The sequence below is a fragment of the Pristis pectinata genome, chromosome 13 (genome assembly GCF_009764475.1).
Source record: "Pristis pectinata isolate sPriPec2 chromosome 13, sPriPec2.1.pri, whole genome shotgun sequence".
In the NCBI taxonomy this organism is placed as follows: Eukaryota; Metazoa; Chordata; class Chondrichthyes; order Rhinopristiformes; family Pristidae; genus Pristis; species Pristis pectinata.
This window is the reverse complement of record NC_067417.1, coordinates 40,448,049-40,454,048: the sequence shown is the minus strand read 5'-3', so window position 1 is coordinate 40,454,048 and position 6,000 is coordinate 40,448,049.

The window sequence follows — 6,000 nt, the reverse complement described above, 5'->3', positions numbered from 1 at the left end:
ATCATCTACAATTTGGAAACTTTACATACTTCCTCCAGGCAATTAATGTAAATAGTGAACAATTGTGGACCAAGAACTGAGCTTTCTGGCACTCTCATCTGAGAAGGATCCATTTATTCCATCTGTTTTCTGTGCTCCTCTTTAGACATTATTGGGCCTTTTATTGTGTTAAAGGCGTCTTATACATGCAAAGCACTAATGTATATTCCTACAACATGATTGCCACTTATGATATGGAGCATGCCCACTGTGTTTATTTCAATGTATTCTGCCTATTTACTAATCCCACTTTGAGTGGTTTGAGGAGGAATCAATGGCACTGAAAGTAAGGTGCAGGGAAACAGTGTGGAACAATGTGAACTGGATGCAAAATCTTTATCTTATGCGCACATGTTGCCTTTGTCACATATTGTGGGATTTCATAATCAAATAAAACCAAATATTCTTTGCATGAGGGCAACAATCCTTTACGAAGCACAAGCTCTTCCTGAGTGAAGCCAGGATGCTGATACTTGCTCAATTGGCTCCACTGGAAAGAGGAAACAAACCCTGCGGATGCTGGAAACCTGAACAAAAAACCGTGCTGGAAATACCCAGGTTGACCTGCCATGTATTTTTGAGACTTTCTGTTTTATCATCATTGGTAATGGTGGGGCGAAGGTGATAAAACTATTTGAAAATGGGAGTGAGCCAATTTGGAAACAGTGATCATTTGGTTGATGCAAAACTATTGTGTGACTCATCCAACCACAAAGGATTGTCGGTGGAGTAACTGCAAAGACTGCCTTTGGGGGAATCACAAATTTAAGAATGTACCACAAACTGGATTAATGTTACACAACATCTGACATTTTAGACAATGTTATTTGTGCAGATTTTGTGATCAGCAAGAAGCGAATACCTGCGGTTATTATACTTCCAGCTGTCTACAGACATTGGCCTGGAATTACACAGGATACACAGCACAGTAACAGATCATTCTACCAATGTCTGTGCTCCACACAATCCTTCCTTCATCCAGATCTGTAGCTATAACCTTCTCTTCCCATCTCCCACACATGCATGTCTAGTTTTCCCTTTAATCCACCTACACCATTTGTTCCAACCACTCCCTGTGTTAAGGGTTCCACATACACACTTCCCCTTGGATAAAGAGATTTCTACTGAAACACCACTGGATTTCTTCATGTAATGACTTAACTAGTCCTCACAAGTGGAAACGTTCTCTATGCATCTATTCTTATCAAAACCTTCCAGTATCTTAAATACCTTTTAATAGAGCACATCTCAGCCTACTTTTCTCAAGAAAATGAAGACCCAAGCTGTTCTTCACTTCCTGACACATATACCTCTATATTCTGTGTAAATCTTCCCTGCATCTTTTCCATTGTCTTTTCATAATGTGGTGAGTGGAACTGCACACTAAATTTTAAAAACTGGAGGAACAGCACCTACATTTGCAGTCTTGGAACCTTGCAGCCTAATGGCCTGAACATTGAATTCTCCCACTTTAAGTAATCCCCACACCACCCCCCAACCATGCCTCTTCTCTTTCCTAGCCCATCTCTTTTTTTTCTACTTCCCTTTTTTTCCTCCTTACCTTTGACCCATCCCCTGGTGGATCTGCTCTCCCTGCCTCCCCCGCACCTGCCCATCACTATCTCTTACCTCCATCTACTATCACCACCTTGTGCCCACCCCGCCTCCCCTCTTTTGTCCACCTAACACTGCTCTGCTTTTCCCTTCTATATATTGGGCTTCCCCTTTTCCTATCTTCAGTCATGAAGAAGGGTCCCGACCCGAAACATTGACCGCCTGCTTTTCTCCACAGATGCTGCCCAACCTGCTGAGTTCCTCCAGCATCGTAGTGTTTTTCATCTAGATTGCAGCATCTGCAGTCCTTTGTTTCTCACCAAATTTTGAAACTGGATTAGCACAGTTTCCCTTATCTCCATTTCCATCTCCCCAGAGATAAATTCTCATGCTCATTTTCTATTTTTGTTTCTGACCTTGTTAAATAGTGGTGCAACTTTCAGTAATTTGGCTTATTTGTACTCAGAGGTTCCTTTTTTCTTCCACCAGGCACTTCCTCTGTGAATTGTGCTTGCACCAGTATTGTGATTTCCACATCAGACCTACGTGAATGGCCTTGTCTTTCTTTGGAGTGTTGCCTGGGAAACTAGGCTGTGTTACTTTGATGTGTGCTGTCATCAGGCATGCTCAGAACAACCACTTTTTAATAGTATTGCTCCCAGGTCCAAATCCAGGGCTGGGACCCCGTCACATACTTGCCCTCTCCCTTCCCTACGCCATGATGATATAGATCCCTCCCACTTACTGATTTCATCATTGATTGCCCCTGACTCCAGATCCCAACTCACAGGTAGGCCCAAGTCTGGGCTACTTAATCTGAACCCTAGTCTCTAACCCAGGCCCTGACAGCTGCTGGCTCCCTTTCCTCTGCTAATCCCTGGACCTGTTCTGCTCCTAGACATGTGTAATATATCCTCAATTTTATGCTGCCCATAGGAAAGTGTGTAAGGGCCATTCACTGGTATGTGATGCCTGACCCTCGGGTTCTGCTGAGTTTTAGGGCAACAGGGCCATAGCCAAAGCATCATGAATGTGCCATGCTTGACCCCTTTGTGCTACAAACCCCTCCCAGCTCACTGAATTTCTATGTTAATATATTTAATTCAAGTTAAAGCATGTAGAGAAGACAAAATAGAAAGAAAGATGCAATTAAGAACACAAGAAATAAAGTAGACTAAGATAAGATATTTATTTATTTGTCACGTGTATGTCGAAACACAGTGAAATGCATCTTTTTGCATTACTGAGAATGTGCTGGGGGCAGCTTGCAAGTGTCGCCACTCTTCCGGCGCCAACATAGCACACCTGCAGCTTGTAATCTGTACGTCTTTGGAATGTGGGATGAAACTAGAGCACCTGGAGGAAACCCACGCAGACACATGGAGAGAACGTACAAACTCTTTACAGACAGCAGCGGGAATTGAACCCAGGTCGCTGGCGCTGTAATAGCACTACACGTACCGCTACACTTCCATGCCACCCAAGGCAAAGGGGTCAAAATTATTTTAATTGTTATATCAACAATAATAATTAAAATTGGTTAATAGGCCCCTATACGTGTCTGAATAACTTTTCAGTGCCAGTGAAATTGTTTTCAGTAATATTGGTATTGGTTTATTATTGTCACTTGTACTGAGATACAGTGAAAAACTTGTCTTGCATACCGTTCATACAGATCAATTCATTACACAGTGCATTGAGGTAGTACAGGGTAAAAACAATAACAGAATATGGAGTAAAGTGTCACAACTACAGGGAAGTGCATTGCAGGTAGACAATAAGGTGCAAGGTCAAACAAAGAAGATTATGAGGTCAAGAGTCCATCTCATCGTATAAGGGAACCGTTCAATAGTCTTATCATCATGGGATAGAAGCTGTCCTTGAGCCTGGTGGTATGTGCCCTCGGGCTCCTGTATCTTCTGCCTGATGGAAGAGGAGAGAAGAGAGAATGACCCGGGTGGGGTCTTTGATTGTGCTGGCTGCTTCACCTAGGCAGTGAGAGGTAAAAACAGAGTCCGTGGAGGGGAGGCTGGTTTCCGTGATGCGCTGGGCTGTGTCCACAACTCTCTGCAGTTTCTTGCAGTCGTGGGCAGAGCAGTTGCCGTACCAACCTGTGATGCATCCGGATAGGATGCTTTCTGTGGTGCATCGCTAAAAGTTGGTGAGTGTCAAAGGGGACATGCCAAATTTTTTTAGCCTCCTGAGGAAGTAGAGGCACTGGTGAGCTTTCTTGGCCGTGGTGTCTACATAGTTGGACCAGGACAGGCTATTGGTGATGTTCACTCCAAGGAACTTGAAACTCTCAACCCTCTCGACCTCAGCACCATTGATGTAGACAGGTGCATGTACATCACCCCTTTTCCTGAAGTCAATGACCAGTTCTTTTGTTTTGTTGACATTGAGGGAGAGGTTGTTTTCATGACACCATGTCACTAAGCTCTCTATCTCCTACCTGTACTCCGGATCATTATTTGAGATACGGCCCACTATGGTGGTATCATCTGCAAACTTGTAGATGTAATCACAGCAGAATCTGGCCATGCTGTCATAAGTATATCGAGAGTAGAGTAGAGTAGGGGGCTGAAGACACAGCCTTGTGGGGCACCAGTGTTGAGAATAATTGCACTAGAGGTACCTTCACTGATTGTGGTCTGTTGGTCAGAAAGTCAAGGATCCAGTTGCAGGGGGAGGTGTTGAGTCCCAGGTCTCGGAGTTTGGGGATGAGTTTGCTTGGAATTCTGGTATTGAAGGCAGAGCTGTAGTCAATAAATAATGGTCTAATGTAGGTGTCTAATAATTAATGAAATTTATTAACACTTAAATGAATAAACTCTAATTTTTTTACTGGCAAGTTTAATTGGTATCAAGTGGAGCAGCAACTTCAAGCTCCATGTGATCTAATGTTGGATCTACCAGCAAGATTGTAGTATATTAAACCTGTGAGGGAATAGAGCAAACCACGTGGCAGCTTTCCTGATTTTAACCATAATATGGTGGTGAAGTTGCTGGGAAATAACTGTGAGAATATTATGACTCAGCATTATCCCTCCTGGGCCAATGTAAATGTGTGACTGGGGATAAGGAAATGAAAGAGTTCTGGTAGCAGCAGCACCTGAATATTTTCCATCTACCCAACCACCAGGGAGGCTTTTCTCCTGCAGTCTGACAATAAGGAACAAGACTCTTTCGGATACTGAAGATTATCATCAGCACTTTAGAGATAATGAGATGTAATACCTGGCATCTGACAGTTTTAGAATTGCTGTTGTTTTCCCTGTTACATGGAGTAAAGGACTAAAACAGTGCTTTTTGTTATAGTACTGTAACGAATTTTACTGAGCAAGTGAGTTGGCAGGATGAGATGAGTGTAGCAGAAATGAGAATAGGTGTCGCATTAACTATTGTTTCCAGATCATCACTGGCTTTATGACACAATTAGACAATTGTACATTGCAGCATCTTCCATTGATATACGAATGACAACAGGAAATTGAAAAAAATGCAAGAAGGACAAAGAAGATGAGGAAAAAAATCAGGTAACAAGAGAGCTCAAATCTTTCATAAACATGAAAAATAAAAGCATTGTTATTTTTCAGTGGAGGCAGAGAGCAGAGCTGAATAAAGCATTCCAACAGTTGAGGTGAGGCTGATCTCTGATGTGGGAGGACATTAGATGTAGTCATGATAAACCATGATAAAAATGGATAGCAAGGTTTGCAATATAAGGTTAGCAACACTCAAAGCTATGGTGACAGACAGGTCTCCTAAATGGACATTCAAAAGACTAAAGTATATCATTACAAAATTCACCTGCAACATATTAATGGGAGAAGGACAGTTGAAAACTGTGTTTGAAGTGAAGGTATAGGAATCAGGGAGTAATGTTTCAATGATAAATATATGTATTTCTGACTAAAGACATTTATGAAGTGGGGTACCCCAAGATAATTGTTAGGACCATCACATTTCTTATTTTACATAAATGAATTGGACATAAATAGGGAAGGGACACAGTTTAGGATTATGTAGAATTTGGCAATACAGTAAACAACAGCAGTGTAGCAATAGAGCTCTGTAGACCACAAACTGAGGAAATGGCTAAACTCATGGGACATGCAAGTTAAATAGAAAGAGATGTATTCTGCGAGAAACAATGCAGAGGGACAATTCGATGTAAGTTGTATTTTGAACAACTTCCAAAGGCAGAGGAACATGAGTATATGTATATGTGTGTATATTTAAAAATCTTTGAAGACAACAGAGAGGTTGGTTAATAAAGTTTGTGGGCTACTTAGCTTTGTAAATGGGACTACTTTACACATCTCTCATTCAACTTCAGCTGGAGAATTGTGTCCAGTTCTGGATGCTGTATGGCATGACTGACTTCAAGTCCCTGGAGAGGAGATA